The following is a 17,375-nucleotide window of genomic DNA, read 5'->3' as shown; positions in this document are numbered from 1 at the left end:
TATTCCATGACAGATAAGAGAGCAGGGTTAACTGATTCCATGACAGATAAGAGAGCAGGGTTTACTGATTCCATGACAGATATGAGAGCAGGGTTTACTGATTCCATGACAGATATGAGAGCAGGGTTTACTGATTCCATGACAGATATGAGAGCAGGGTTTACTGATTCCATGACAGATATGAGAGCAGGGTTTACTGATTCCATGACAGATATGAGAGCAGGGTTTACTGATTCCATGACAGATAAGAGAGCAGGGTTTACTGATTCCATGACAGATATGAGAGCAGGGTTTACTGATTCCATGATAGATATGAGAGCAGGGTTAACTGATTCCATGACAGATATGAGAGCAGGGTTTACTGATTCCATAACAGATAAGAGAGCAGGGTTTACTGATTCCATGACAGATAAGAGAGCAGGGTTTACTGATTCCATGACAGATAAGAGAGCAGGGTTTACTGATTCCATGACAGATATGAGAGCAGGGTTTACTGATTCCATGACAGATATGAGAGCAGAGTTTACTGATTCCATGACAGATATGAGAGCAGGGTTTACTGATTCCTTGACAGATATGAGAGCAGGGTTTACTGATTCCATGACAGATATGAGAGCAGGGTTTACTGATTCCATGACAGATAAGAGAGCAGGGTTTACTGATTCCATGACAGATATGAGAGCAGGGTTTACTGATTCCATGACAGATATGAGAGCAGGGTTTACTGATTCCATGACAGATAAGAGAGCAGGGCTTACTGATTCCATGACAGATATGAGAGCAGGGTTTACTGATTCCATGACAGATATGAGAGCAGGGTTTACTGATTCCATGATAGATATGAGAGCAGGGTTTACTGATTCCATGACAGATATGAGAGCAGGGTTTACTGATTCCATGACAGATATGAGAGCAGGGTTTACTGATTCCATGACAGATTGAGAGCAGGGTTTACTTATTCCATGACAGATAAGAGAGCAGGGTTAACTGATTCCATGACAGATAAGAGAGCAGGGTTTACTGATTCCATGACAGATATGAGAGCAGGGTTTACTGATTCCATGACAGATAAGAGAGCAGGGTTTACTGATTCCATGACAGATATGAGAGCAGGGTTTACTGATTCCATGATAGATATGAGAGCAGGGTTAACTGATTCCATGACAGATATGAGAGCAGGGTTTACTGATTCCATAACAGATAAGAGAGCAGGGTTTACTGATTCCATGACAGATAAGAGAGCAGGGTTTACTGATTCCATGACAGATAAGAGAGCAGGGTTTACTGATTCCATGACAGATATGAGAGCAGGGTTTACTGATTCCATGACAGATATGAGAGCAGAGTTTACTGATTCCATGACAGATATGAGAGCAGGGTTTACTGATTCCTTGACAGATATGAGAGCAGGGTTTACTGATTCCATGACAGATATGAGAGCAGGGTTTACTGATTCCATGACAGATAAGAGAGCAGGGTTTACTGATTCCATGACAGATATGAGAGCAGGGTTTACTGATTCCATGACAGATATGAGAGCAGGGTTTACTGATTCCATGACAGATAAGAGAGCAGGGCTTACTGATTCCATGACAGATATGAGAGCAGGGTTTACTGATTCCATGACAGATATGAGAGCAGGGTTTACTGATTCCATGATAGATATGAGAGCAGGGTTTACTGATTCCATGACAGATATGAGAGCAGGGTTTACTGATTCCATGACAGATATGAGAGCAGGGTTTACTGATTCCATGACAGATTGAGAGCAGGGTTTACTTATTCCATGACAGATAAGAGAGCAGGGTTAAATGATTCCATGACAGATAAGAGAGCAGGGTTTACTGATTCCATGACAGATATGAGAGCAGGGTTTACTGATTCCATGACAGATAAGAGAGCAGGGTTTACTGATTCCATGACAGATATGAGAGCAGGGTTTACTGATTCCATGACAGATATGAGAGCAGGGTTTACTGATTCCATGACAGATTGAGAGCAGGGTTTACTTATTCCATGACAGATAAGAGAGCAGGGTTAACTGATTCCATGACAGATAAGAGAGCAGGGTTTACTGATTCCATGACAGATATGAGAGCAGGGTTTACTGATTCCATGACAGATATGAGAGCAGGGTTTACTGATTCCATGACAGATATGAGAGCAGGGTTTACTGATTCCATGACAGATATGAGAGCAGGGTTTACTGATTCCATGACAGATATGAGAGCAGGGTTTACTGATTCCATGACAGATAAGAGAGCAGGGTTTACTGATTCCATGACAGATATGAGAGCAGGGTTTACTGATTCCATGATAGATATGAGAGCAGGGTTAACTGATTCCATGACAGATGTGAGAGCAGGGTTTACTGATTCCATAACAGATAAGAGAGCAGGGTTTACTGATTCCATGACAGATAAGAGAGCAGGGTTTACTGATTCCATGACAGATAAGAGAGCAGGGTTTACTGATTCCATGACAGATTGAGCCGACAACAATAACAACATCGTTAAGATTAGTAGTGACCAGGGCCCGTAGGAGTGCTGATCTAGCATCAGATTGTATTTTAGATCATAATGAACATATGGACAGATCCTAGATCAGTACTCCTACTCTGAGGTACTTTCTGGATACGGGCTGTGATCTTGGCCAAACTGTGTTGGGTTGACAGTCACTGGATCGGGGTTCTAGTAAGATCACTGTGTTTGTTTACGTAAACTATTAATTGATCATGTATATTTGGTGATCTAGTCATTAGTTCTTGTTGCTGATATTTTGAAGGATTTTACAGGGTAGGATGAAGGTCTTTCACTGGCCTGGCCATAACTACTGTCACACAATATCTGAATACTTGGTCAGATGAAATCAGGGAAAGATATTTCTGGATGAATCTCACTTTTAATCCCTTCATGAATAACAGGTTCAGACCCATATCAGGACTGTCTTAACAGAAGTAGGTTAGCACTGGTGATGAATATGAGGGTTTTATCTCTCTTTAAAAATAATCACTATATTCTCTGTTTCTTGTCTCTCTTTATTGGGCTTTTATTCACTTCCAAATGATTCATAATAAAGTTTGATAATTGCATCAACAAACATGTAACATCACCAAAGCCCTTCCATCAATACACATTAAAATTGTTTTATCCTCCAAATGTCTTTATAAAGTAGATCCATATCCTACACATGGTGCCTCCCAGTAAGTCAGGGGCTCCACCAGTTCCTGACCAGTCCTGTTGTAAACCATATCACCGCCCCTGTCAACCCTCCCATGACAATACCCCCAAAACCACCTGTCAGAACTCCCATCAACAACCCCGTCACTATGGCGACGAAGAGCTCCAATCGGTCACCGATGATTCTCTGCCTGTCCTCCTTCCTCCACTGGTATCTGTAGCGCTCCCTCTCCTCCACCTCATTGGACCGCACTGCCAAGAGAAAGACACACCCCTCTTTACTCACAGGGGGAAACGGTCACCAACGTGGAAGAGATCTATGATCTTTGAGGGAAGTTAATGAAAAGAACCTCATAAATTCCTAAATGTATTGTACTGTACTGTATTTTACTGTATTATAACTAGGTTGAATAAGTATAATTAAGTAAATGGTGCAGATTATTTATTCAACGTATTTCACAAATCACCGTTAGATGGCGTGCTTTCACTAAAAGACTGAAAATGTGATAATTACTATTATTACTGATCTGAGGTCAGCCTTGGTGTTTTAGTCCTATAAAGGGGGCCTGACAGGATTGGATAGGTTGGAGAAAGACGAAGTAGCCCCCAGACACTGATCTGTGGTCAGATTTGTGTTTTGGGGCTGTAAATAGGCCCTGACAGGATTGGATAGGTGCAATCAAGGTGTGGAAATGTCCACAGAGCCTTTCAAAGAGTAAGGTGGAGGAACTACAGTATAGCTTTAATACAGGTCCTAATGGCTGTCCTAGGATCAGATTACCCTGACTAAATACTAACCAAACCATTAAAGAGTAAGGTGGAACTACAGTACAGCTTTAATACAGGTCCTAATGGCTGTCCTAGGATCAGATTACCTGACTAAATACTAACCAAACCATTAAAGATCTAAATCATATCAGATATATAGGGGCCAATATGGAATGTAGTATGTTGCTTTATGATGAGTCACTCACCCACTGTAGGTCTCTGAAACACAGGAGTACTCTGTGCAGCTCTGACCAGACCCTCTGTGTAGGAAGTCAGCAGTTGGCTCTGGACTCTTTCTCCCATGATCCTTTGCTGATACTCCTCTGGGTTCTCCCCAGTGGGACTGGCTGGTGAGGTGGGAAATGTAGTCATTGGAGTTTTGTTCTGTCATGGAACATTCTCCACGTTGGAGTTTGGCCTGAGCAAGGCTCTACAACAGGATATTTAGTGATTTCTCAATCTTTAGTATTTTTTAATATTAGGAAATAAGCAAGTCAAGAATAGTTAAGAACTTGCTCTGACACACATCCATCTCAGCTCAGCCGGGGATAAGGAGACTCTCGCAACAAGTAATGTTATCACACCACACTGAGGAAGTTATGGAAAACACTATTACTGAATGAGGAAATCACAAATTGTGGTGTCCATTGCCAATTCTATGGTCATACGGTTTGTGTGTGTGTGTGTGTGTGTGTGTGTGTGTGTGTGTGTGTGTGTGTGTGTGTGTGTGTGTGAGACATCCCATCCTAGACTCTATCAGGTGAACCAACACATGTAGTCTACACACATCCTAGACTCTATCAGGTGAACCAACACATGTAGTCTACACACATCCTAGACTCTAGCAGGTGAACCAACACATGTAGACTACACACATCCTAGACTGGTGCTGTAGTAAGTATGTGAGGTCAACTATCACATGTAGTCACTCATTTACAAAGCAGTACTTGGGACATTAATGTGTATCCTTTCATTCACATTGTTCAGGTATCCTTGTTCAAATTGATTTTTCATGAAACTAAACATTTCATCAACACCTACCTGTTACTTTGTACCGTCTGTCTTTGCTGCCTCAGTTGATGTTGAAGTTGATGATATTGTGATGGTGAGGATTTAAGTTTCATTTACCCTGAACTGAAACCAAGATGAGAGGCATCACACCCCCATTCATAGTTCACTACTGCTTAGTGACAGATACAAACCATTACTACCACAGGACAATAACAAACAGTACAGCTATGACTACACTACACTTCTAAAATGAAGGCAAATACAACTTTATTTCCTGTTAGACTAGTTATATCCTGTTAGCTTTTCTCGTGCTCGCTATCTCGTCTTGTGTTTGTTTGAGAGACCTGTAGTCACATGGTATATTAATATCATTCTGAGAGATCTGTAGTCACATGGTATATTAATATCATTATGTTAGAGAGATCTGTAGTCACATGGTATATTAATATCATTCTGTTAGAGAGATCTGTATTCACATGGTATATTAATATCATTCTGTTAGAGAGATCTGTAGTCACATGGTATATTAATATCATTCTGTTAGAGAGACCTGTAGTCACATGGTATATTAATATCATTCTGTTAGAGAGATCTGTAGTCACATGGTATATTAATATCATTCTGTTAGAGAGATCTGTAGTCACATGGTATATTAATATCATTCTGTTAGAGAGATCTGTAGTCACATGGTATATTAATATCATTCTGTTAGAGAGATCTGTAGTCACATGGTATATTAATATCATTCTATTAGAGAGATCTGTAGTCACATGGTATATTAATATGATTCTGAGAGATCTGTAGTCACATGGTCTATTAATATCATTATGTTAGAGAGATCTGTAGTCACATGGTATATTAATATCATTCTGTTAGAGAGATCTGTAGTCACATGGTATATTAATATCATTCTGAGAGATCTGTAGTCACATGGTATATTAATATCATTCTGTCAGAGAGATCTGTAGTCACATGGAATATTAATATAATTCTGAGAGATCTGTAGTCACATGGTATATTAATATCATTATGTTAGAGAGATCTGTAGTCACATGGTATATTAATATCATTCTGTTAGAGAGACCTGTAGTCACATGGTATATTAATATCATTCTGAGAGATCTGTAGTCACATGGTATATTAATATCATTCTGTTAGAGAGATCTGTAGTCACATGGTATATTAATATCATTCTGTTAGAGAGATCTGTAGTCACATGGTATATTAATATCATTCTGTTAGAGAGATCTGTAGTCACATGGTCTATTAATATCATTCTGTTAGAGAGACCTGTAGTCACATGGTATATTAATATCATTCTGTTAGATCTGTAGTCACATGGTATATTAATATCATTCTGTTAGATCTGTAGTCACATGGTATATTAATATCATTCTGAGAGATCTATAGTCACATGGTATATTAATATCATTCTGTTAGAGAGATCTGTAGTCACATGGTATATTAATATCATTCTGTTAGAGAGATCTGTAGTCACATGGTATCTTAATATCATTCTGAGAGATCTGTAGTCACATGGTATATTAATATCATTCTCTTAGAGAGATCTGTAGTCACATGGTGTATTAATATCATTCCGTTAGATCTGTAGTCACATGGTATATTAATATCATTCTGTTAGATCTGTAGTCACATGGTATATTAATATCATTCTGAGAGATCTATAGTCACATGGTATATTAATATCATTCTGTTAGAGAGACCTGTAGTCACATGGTATATTAATATCATTCTGTTAGAGAGATCTGTAGTCACATGGTATATTAATATCATTCTGTTAGAGAGATCTGTAGTCACATGGTATATTAATATCATTCTGTTAGAGAGATCTGTAGTCACATGGAATATTAATATAATTCTGAGAGATCTGTAGTCACATGGTATATTAATATCATTATGTTAGAGAGATCTGTAGTCACATGGTATATTAATATCATTCTGTTAGAGAGACCTGTAGTCACATGGTATATTAATATCATTCTGAGAGATCTGTAGTCACATGGTATATTAATATCATTCTGTTAGAGAGATCTGTAGTCACATGGTATATTAATATCATTCTGTTAGAGAGATCTGTAGTCACATGGTATATTAATATCATTCTGTTAGAGAGATCTGTAGTCACATGGTCTATTAATATCATTCTGTTAGAGAGACCTGTAGTCACATGGTATATTAATATCATTCTGTTAGATCTGTAGTCACATGGTATATTAATATCATTCTGTTAGATCTGTAGTCACATGGTATATTAATATCATTCTGAGAGATCTATAGTCACATGGTATATTAATATCATTCTGTTAGAGAGATCTGTAGTCACATGGTATATTAATATCATTCTGTTAGAGAGATCTGTAGTCACATGGTATCTTAATATCATTCTGAGAGATCTGTAGTCACATGGTATATTAATATCATTCTCTTAGAGAGATCTGTAGTCACATGGTGTATTAATATCATTCTGTTAGATCTGTAGTCACATGGTATATTAATATCATTCTGTTAGATCTGTAGTCACATGGTATATTAATATCATTCTGAGAGATCTATAGTCACATGGTATATTAATATCATTCTGTTAGAGAGACCTGTAGTCACATGGTATATTAATATCATTCTGTTAGAGAGATCTGTAGTCACATGGTATATTAATATCATTCTGTTAGAGAGATCTGTAGTCACATGGTATATTAATATCATTCTGTTAGAGAGATCTGTAGTCACATGGTATATTAATATCATTCTGTTAGAGAGATCTGTAGTCACATGGTATATTAATATCATTCTGTTAGAGAGATCTGTAGTCACATGGTATATTCATATCATTCTGTTAGAGAGATCTGTAGTCACATGGTATATTAATATCATTCTGTTAGAGAGATCTGTATTCACATGGTATATTAATATAATTCTGTTAGTACTGTAGTCACATGGTATATTCATATCATTCTGTTAGATCTGTAGTCACATGGTATATTAATATCATTCTGAGAGACCTGTAGTCACATGGTATATTAATATCATTCTGAGAGATCTGTAGTCACATGGTATATTAATATCATTCTGGTAGAGAGATCTGTAGTCACATGGTATATTAATATCATTCTGTTAGCGAGATCTGTAGTCACATGGTCAATTTATATCATTCTGTTAGAGAGACCTGTCATCACATAGTCTATTAATATAATTCTATTCACACGGTATACAGATCTCTAACATAATTATATTAATATACAATGTGACTACAGGTCTCTCTATACTTCCATTCATTTTTTAATGGTACCAGTTACTTCAGATGAGTCCCGTCACATACCATCGTGCTTGTGAGAATCTCTCCTTTCCATAGTGAGGTCATACTAGTGTGTAGCCCAAACCGTTCAGACGCTACAGACAGAAGTTGGTTCATCGGCGGTACTGACTTCAGGCGAGGCTGATAACACGTGTGGGTGTTGTAGAGCAAAACGAAGAACATTGTTTGTAGGCCGAACATCGTTTGTAGGCCAAACCGTTCGGACGCTACAGCCGTTTTAGTGAGAAGACCGATTTTCACGATGCCTCATGGTCTGACAAACACAGCTATATCTCGGCCACCTTCCTCCACCGCAGATGCAAAGTCCGATATAGGCGGATTTGGTAGATTTAGAAGCAGTGGAAAACAAAGGAAAACGCTGCACAATTTTCCATGAATTTTCCTACAACTCCTGCACCTGCGGAAAGTGCCTGGACGTGCGTATGTTCTTGTCATGTCCTGACCATAGAAAGCTCTTATTTTCCATGATAGAGTAGGTCAGGGCGTGACTGGGGTTTTTTCTGGTTATTTTTTTCTATGTGGGGTTCTAGTTTAGTTTTTCTATGTTTGGGTGATTTGTATGATTCCCAATTAGAGGCAGCTGGTAATCGTTGTTTCTAATTGGGGATCATACTTAAGTAGCTTGTTTTTCACTCGTGGGTTATGGGATATTGTTTATGTGTAGTTGTATTGTAGTCACGGTTCGTTTATTCTTTATTTGTTTTGTATTTTTCTAAAGTTTCACTTTCTAATAAATTATGTGGAACGCTACTCACGCTGCGCCTTGGTCCGATCATTATTATGACGAACGTGACAGAATATCCCATCAAACCAGGACCAAGCAGCTTGACCAGGTGAAGGAGTCCTGGACTTGGGAGGAAAGCCAGGGTTGGAGGACATCCTGGACGTGGGATGAAATCATGGCAGGAGACAGAAGCTTGCCATCGAAGCAGGCGGAGGCAGCGAAGGAACATCAACGACGACTCCGGGGTTCGCAACCACGACGGAAGCCCGAGAGACAGCCCGGAAAAGTTTTTTGGGGGAGGGCACATGGAGTGGTCGGCGAGGCCGAGGGCCGAGTCGGAGAGCGAATAGGAATATTGGGGTGAGTCAGAGTCCGTTGAGGAGTTATTGGATAAATTGGAGGAGAGTGAACGGAGGGGAGATTTAGAGATTTTTGAGGAATTGTTGGATAAATTGGAGGAGAGTGAAGAGAGAGAGCTGTTGGTTTGGCGTAATATGCACGGCATTCACCTTGAGGAGCGTGTTAGTCGCCCAATGCCACCTGTGTCAGCTCCCCGTACTCGTCCTGAGAAGTGTGTTAAAGTTCCGGTACAATTGAGGCCGGCTATACACACCAGGTCTTCAGTGCGCCTTCACAGCCCAGTACGTGCTGTGCCTGCTCCCCGCACTCGCCCTGTAGTGCGTGTCACCAGTTTGGCGCCACCTGTGCCGGCTCCACGCACTAGGTCTCCAATGCGCATTCCCAGTCCAGTACTCCCTGTGCATCCTCCTTGCACTCTTCCTGAAGTGCGTGTCACCAGTCTGGTACCACCTGTCCCGGCTCCACGCACTAGGCCTCCAGTGAGCCTGCCCAGTCCGGTGCGTGCTGTGCATGCTCCTCGCGCTCGTCCTGAGGTGCGTGTCACCAGTCCGGTACCACCAGTGCCGGTCCCACGCACCAGGCCTCCAGCGACGGTTGGCAATCCAGAGCCTCCAGCGACAGTCTGCAGTCTAGAGCCTCCAGCAACGGTCGGCAGTCCAGAGCCTCCAGCGACGCTTCCCGGTCCAGAGCTTCCGGCGACGCTTCCCGGTCCAGAGCTTCCGGCGACGCTTCCCGGTCCAGAGCTTCCGGCGACGGGTCCCGGTCCAGAGCTTCCGGCGACGGTTCCCGGTCCAGAGCTTACGGTCCAGGGCTTCCGGTGACGTTTCACAGTCCGGAACTTCTAACGACGGTCCACGGTCCGGAACCTCTTGAGACGGTCCACGGTCCGGAACCTCTTGAGACGGCCCACGGTTCGGAACCTCTTGAGACGGCCCATGGTTCGGAACCTCCTGCGACGGTCCACTGTCCGGAACCTCCTGTGACGGTCAATGGTACGGAACCTCCAGCTCCATGGTCGGAGCCTTCCCCTGCGCCGATGCCCAGTCTAAGCACGGCGTCCAGTCCAGCTCCAAGGCCAGAGTCTTATTCTATTCTATTCTGTTTTCTATGTTTATTGTGTGTTTATTTTGTTCTCTATGTTTATTCTGTGTTTATTCTGTTCTGTGTTTGTTCTGTTCTGTTTTCTATGTTTTCTATCCACAAAACATCACTTCATTGTCTAATTTCAATGCTGTATTGTAGACACCCTCTTCATTGAGTTCAGGATAAACAACAGAGGAAAACTTCAAGAACATGATGACTTCAGGTGAGTGCTTTACCGTGATTAAAACCCAAACTTCCCTATCCTATAGAAGAGGACAGTTCAGTAGTGATACTCTACAATTGTAGTCCAACTTTATGGGGAACATAACTGACAGGGATGCCAAAGTAAAAGATATACGCACAAAACAAGTGGTTGTGTGTCACAGCTGCTGATAAGCCAGATTGTCGGCTGATGGTGGTTACTGTTGGGTTCTTGACGTTGATCATTGGAATTGCTGTTGGAGTGAAACTGAAGGTGGCCACAGACCGGTTCGTTCAACAACATCTCTGAAAGGTCTATGTCTTTGTCCCTGTTTTTGTTGTTGCTTCTATCATGGTGGTTCTGAACTTGAAGAAACAGGAAGTAAAGAGGGATACTGAAGCATGACTCCTACAATTAGCAAACACTTCTCTGTCAGTCACACAAAACTATTGAATGAATGACTGATTTGTACATTTGTTATACATAGCAATAAAATACTTTTCCAAAATGCATGTGTCCATTGTTGATGAAAAAGGGGCGGCAGATATCCTAGCTTTTGAGATTGTTGGGCCAGTAACTGAAAGGTTGCTGGTTTGAATCCCCAACCAAGACAAATATGAAAAAATCTGCAGATGTGCCCTTGAGCAAGGCACTTAACCCTAATTGCTCTTGTAAATCGCTCTGGACAAGAGCGTCTGCTAAATGACTGAACAGTAAAAAAACATTTTGAAAAAGTGATTGATAGTTGGCTAGATGTATTTGTCTAAGATTGTATTTGTCATCCCATTTTAATGTGACCAAGATCCCTGTGACGTTCATTGTTAAGGGTAGACCAAGGCGCAGCGTGAGTTGGGTTCATCATATTTATTTCAAATGTGAACCAGCAAAAACAATACAACGAACGAAAAGCTAGGTGTGCAAACACATGCAACACAAAGACAAGATCCCACAACTGAAGGTGGGGAAAAAGGGCTGCCTAAGTATGATTCCCAATCAGAGACAACGATAGACAGCTGCCTCTGATTGGAAACCATACTAGGCCAATCAAAGAAAAAGACAACATAGAAATATAACACAGAATGCCCACCCCATGTCACACACTGACCTAACCAAACAGAGAAAAACGTCTCTCTCAGGTCAGGGCGTGACAATCCCTTTCCATCTCTGGCCATCTCTGTGTGTACTTGTACTTTGTGTGATGAATCCCGCTTCCTGAGTCTGTTTTCTGCCTGAGCTGCCTGTTTTCTGTTTTGGAGTTGTTTTCTGAGGTTTCTGAACACACCCTGTCTGGTTGCCAGGCGACGAAGCTCGGCGGGAGATCTCTCGATTACCTGCACCTGCATCTCATCAGCACACCTGGTGCTGATCATCACCTCTTCTCTTCATAAGCTCTGACCTGACATCCATTCCCTGCCGGATCGTTAGCAATGAACAGTATGTTGTATCAGCCTCATGTTACCAGAGTTAGTTTTGTTGTTTTGTACTTTTTGCCGGTTACTCACCCCCGTTTACTCTGTCTACAGTCATCCTCCTGGAACATTCAACCCCCTTGCCTGGTCGTCGGTGGTTTCAGTGACTTCATTGGATCTGCCTACTCACTCTCATCAACTCACCTCCGCTGCCGCTCCGTCTCCTGGATTATTCTATTTTCACCTCGAGTCTGTAAATAAATACTCACCTTCATTTTACTCACCTTGTCCTGGTCTGCTTCTGGGTTCAGCTTTAGAGAATCGTGACACTTTGTCAATATGTGTGTGATTTATAATTGTAAGTGCCTTATTGATCAGTTGAAAATGTACTTAATATGTTTTTGTAACCAATTGCATGTGTCACTTCAACTCATTTGTTTCTGCTCATCAACATGTCAGTATCTTCTGGGCTGATTAAACCAAATAATAAAACAGATTTTAACTAACGTGGTCTATTATTTTAGATATTGACCTTTGACCCAGTGACTAAAGAGATGTAGTAAATAAAACATATTTAAATTAGAAAAACACAGGGGACAACGTTGAGGCCAACACCCCCAGCATGTAAGGGGGTTCGGCACATACATCGGGGGAAGAAGTTATCCACCACCACCCCACCACCCCGCGACACCGACCAACTGAGACCCAGGACGGGCCCCCAGTCCACAGGAGATACATGTCTTCAACTTATCAAGTAAGACCCTTACATCAGCTCACCTCAGTGTTCTCAAGAAGGGGTTATGACCCTGACATCAGCTCACCTCAGTGTTCTCAATAAGGAGTTATGACCCTGACATCCGCTCACCTCAGTGTTCTCAATAAGGGGTTATGACCCTGACATCAGCTCACCTCAGTGTTCCCAATAAGGGGTTATAATTTGTACCAACTGCATACATTAATGTCCAGAAAGATCTAATCAAATTTTTTCGTAATCTGAGATTGTGTGAGTTCTTTGATAAGAGTGAAACTACATCCTCAGTGAGATGTACATTGGTCTACCATGCTAATCAATAGACTTACCTGTCCTACCTTGAGTCAAGGAGATGGAGCCATTAACCCAGCTGAGGTACCTGAGAACTCAGAGAACATTTAGATCAAAAAGTTCATTTGTACCTCCCCCCAAATGAAATGCCCCCATAGAAACCTTCTGTAGGATTGTTGAAAATGATATAGGTGACCTACTGAAAGATAAACAGAAACACAAATCCTATGATAACCTGAGTAGAGACGAGAGAATGGCTCTTAAGGACTTAAAGTCAGATCCTTCGATTATCATAAAATAAATGTTACAAAGGAGGAGGAATTTGTACAAAACAAGTGTGACTATGTGAATGAATGTCGCCGACAACTATCTAAAGGTGACTTCTATCGCAAACTGAATTGTGACCGTAGAATTCCAGCATAATATCTCGTCCACAGTGGAAAGCTGTTTGGAATCAGGACAAATCACCAAAAAAGAAGTTGAATTTCTATGTGTGAAATTTCCCAAGATACCAACTTTCTATACAGTTGCTAAATTACGCAAACAAGTGTCTCCTCCTCCAGGTAGACCCATTGTAGCAGCAATCGACTCTGTGACATTAAACATTTATAAATTTGTTGATTACCACATTAAACCGATAGTTGAGAATCTCCCATCTTATGCCAATGACACTAGTCACATGATCTGACTGATAGAGGGCTTAGGAAGGATACCAGAGGGCTTGCAGGTGCTGCAACACTTCCTTCAGCAGAGAGACTCTACCCTTGCTGTCACGTCCTGACCAGCAGATGGAGCTATTGTATTAGTTTTGGGGTCAGGACGTGGCAGTTTTGTGTGTGTGAATGTTTGTGTTGGTGATTGGGACTTCCAATTGAAGGCAGGTGTGTTGAGTTGCCTTTGATTGGGAGTCCTATATAGGTGTGTGTGTTTTTCTTTGGAGTTGTGGGTAGTTGTTTTTGCACTGCGTTTAATAGCTTGCAGAACTGTTGCACTGTCGTGAAAATCTCTTATTGTTTTGTCAAGTGGATGCTTTACTCCTTTTTCTTTGAAATTAAAATATGAGTATCCATATTCCCGCTGCGTCTTGGTCCTCTTCTCTCCAGTACGACATATTTTGCTCCATCCAATGATTGCATCTTACAACTTACTGAACTGGTATTATCCGATACTACTTCGTCTTTGAGTCAGACTTTTTCCTTCAAATTTGAGGTGTAGCCATGGGCTCCCCCTTTTACCCCAACTATGCAAACCTATATTTGGGACAATTTGAGGAAACACTCCTTTATAAAACAGAGACACACTCCTTACTTTCTAAAATCCTCCTATGGAAGAGATACATAGATGATGTCTATGTGCTCTGGGAAGGAAGTCAGCAGGAACTAAATGAATTCCAAACTCTACTAAACGAAAGCTCTGAATACCTCAAATTCACCATGCAGACTGATGAGAGAAAAATAAACTACCTGGACTTATGGATCATCAAAGAGAATGATGCATTACACACAGACTTATACACAAAGCCCACAGACCGCAATACCTTGCTATGTGCGGATAGTATGTATCCCATTCACCTCAAGAATGGTCTACCATACAGCCAGTTATGCAGGGTTAAACGAATCTGTGGCCACCAGACAGATTTTGACAGCAATGCTAAAAAATGACAGATACATTCAAAATGAGAAGCTACAAGGACAAAACTCTTGATGCTGCAATGATGACAATATCTCAAAAGCCAAGAGAGGAATTACTAAAAACTCAACCAAAGAAGAAAAACAACGCAACCGTCTTTTGCACTAAGTACACCAAGGGTTCGGAGAAAATGAAATCAATCCTGAGAAAGCACTGGCATATTCTGCAATCAGACAAACAAGTCGCACACCTCTTCAAGGAACCTCCGCTGGTGGTCTATAAGCGTGGTCGCAATATTGGAGATAGCTTGGTGAGATCTGACATGCCCCCTGAGCCCACTCAGACACTCTTGATAACCATTCCAAATGAGAACAACAAATGTGGCTCATACGCACAGTGCAATATCACTATAAAAACATCCTTCTTCAGACACCCACATACAGGTCGAAAAATCCATGTAAGGGGTATCATCCATGTTAGGGGTATCATCTCTGTTAGGGGTGACATCCCTGTTAGGGTTATCATCTCATGCAAGACCAAAGGAGTAATCTATCTCATCACCTGTTCATGTGGAAAAGCCTACGTAGGACAGACGAAAAGACAATTAAAACAACGCATAGCTGAACACCGCAGCTCAATCAGGTGTAAGAACATTGACTATCCAGTAGCAGCTCACTTTGTTGAAGCTAACCATTCAATCTCCTCCCTCAAATACACAGGCATTGAGCATGTTGCTCTACCAAGGAGAGGAGGTAACATGGAGATCCTGCTACTACAAAGGGAGGCTTACTGGATATCCTCTCTAAAAACATTGACCCCTAGTGGTCTGAATATTGACTTTGATCTCAGGCCCTTATTATGAACAATTCTCTCTTTTATGAACAATTCTTATAAATGTATATATTATTTCTACAGCTTATTAGCGTTCACCTAATATGTTCCCCCGTTGATGACGCTCATTATACATTATGGTTTAACCAAAAGATTACATGTAACAAATATGAAATGCAATACGAAACAATTAAATATGTGAAATAGAATTAAACAATAATGTATTGTAATGCTCGGGCGTAGTGGGAGAGGAATCAAACGCAGGAAGCAGCGTTACAGGGTTGTGGTTTTTAATGGGCCAAATGGCGAAAACACAAGCCACCCCAAAGAGCGATGAGAGCACACACAAAACAAAGTGCCCCAAACGCAGGGGAAAACACAGTCGGCGCAAAAACCACGCGCTAGCGCAAAACCACAATCAGCTTGTACACAAGCAAACAACAGAGAAACAATCCCGCACAAAGAGCAGGCGGGCCAGCTAGCTATTATAGCCCCGCTAATCAACCCAACTAAGGACAGGTGCAAACAATAACAGAAAGGGGGAAAACAAAAAGGGAATCAGTGGCAGCTAGTAGGCCGGTGACAACGACCGGCGAGCACCACCCGAGCAGGAGGGGGCGCCACCTTCGGTGGGAGTCGCTTGGTTAGAATTTCCACCATAGGACTGGTTTGAAAGATGATACAGTCTCATCAACTACAGCAGATGACATAATGTAACTGTTACAACTGAACAAGACCCATCAATACTGATAACGGGCCCATCATGATCCATCACCACTGATAACAGGCCCCATCATGATCCATCACCACTGATAACAGACCCCATCGTGATCCATCACTAATGATAACAGGCCCCATCATGATCCATCACTACTGATAACAGGCCCCATCATGATCCATCACTAATGATAACAGGCTCCATCATGATCCATCACTACTGATAACAGACCCCATCATGATCCATCACTACTGATAACAAGCACCATCATTACTGATAACAGGTCCCATCATGATCCATCACTACTGATAACAGGCCCCATCATGATCCATCACTACTGATAACAGGCCCATCATGATCCATCACCGCTGATAACAGGCCCCATCATGATCCATCACTACTGATAACAGGCCCCATCACTACTGATAACAGGCCCCATCATGATCCATCACTACTGATAACAAGCCCCAACATGATCCATCACTACTGATAACAGGCCCCTTCATGATCCATCACTACTGATAACGGACCCCATCATGATCCATCACTAATGATAACAGGTCCCATCATGACCCATCACTACTGATAACAGGCCCCATCATGATCCATCACTACTGATAACGGACCCCATCATGATCCATCACTAATGATAACAGGTCCCATCATGATCCATCACTACTGATAACAGGCCCATCATGATCCATCACTACTGATAACAGGCCCCATCATGATCCATCACTGCCCCATCATGATCCATCACTACTGATAACAGGCCCCATCATGATCCATCACTACTGATAACAGGCCCCATCATGACCCATCACTACTGATAACAGGCCCCATCATGATCCATCACTACTGATAACAGGCCCAATCATGAACCATCGCTACTGATAACAGACCCCATCATGATCCATCACTACTAATAGCAGGCCACATCGTGATCCATCACTACCGATAACAAACCCCATCACTACTGATAACAGGCCCAATCACTACTGATAACAGGCCAGTGGATAACAGGCCTAATCACTACTGATAACAGGCCCATCATGATCCATCACTACTGATAACAGGCCCCATCA

At 41.7% G+C, this 17,375-nt stretch overlaps 1 long non-coding RNA gene across 1 annotated transcript; it reads right to left on the bottom strand.

The window, feature by feature from the left end:
• Positions 1-3,016: 3,016 nt before the first annotated feature.
• Positions 3,017-5,177, bottom strand: LOC145862577 (uncharacterized). Its single transcript, XR_014382039.1, has 3 exons — positions 4,989-5,177; positions 4,154-4,294; positions 3,017-3,431 (listed from the first exon to the last, which is right to left on the bottom strand). It is a non-coding gene; the product is annotated as an uncharacterized LOC145862577 (long non-coding RNA).
• Between the last annotated feature and the right edge of the window lie 12,198 nt (positions 5,178-17,375).

The sequence above is a fragment of the Salmo salar genome, chromosome 02 (genome assembly GCF_965601325.2).
Source record: "Salmo salar chromosome 02, fSalSal1, whole genome shotgun sequence".
NCBI lineage: Eukaryota > Metazoa > Chordata > Actinopteri > Salmoniformes > Salmonidae > Salmo > Salmo salar.
Note: the sequence above shows the minus strand (reverse complement) of the source record. Positions and strands in the feature narration are given on the sequence as shown.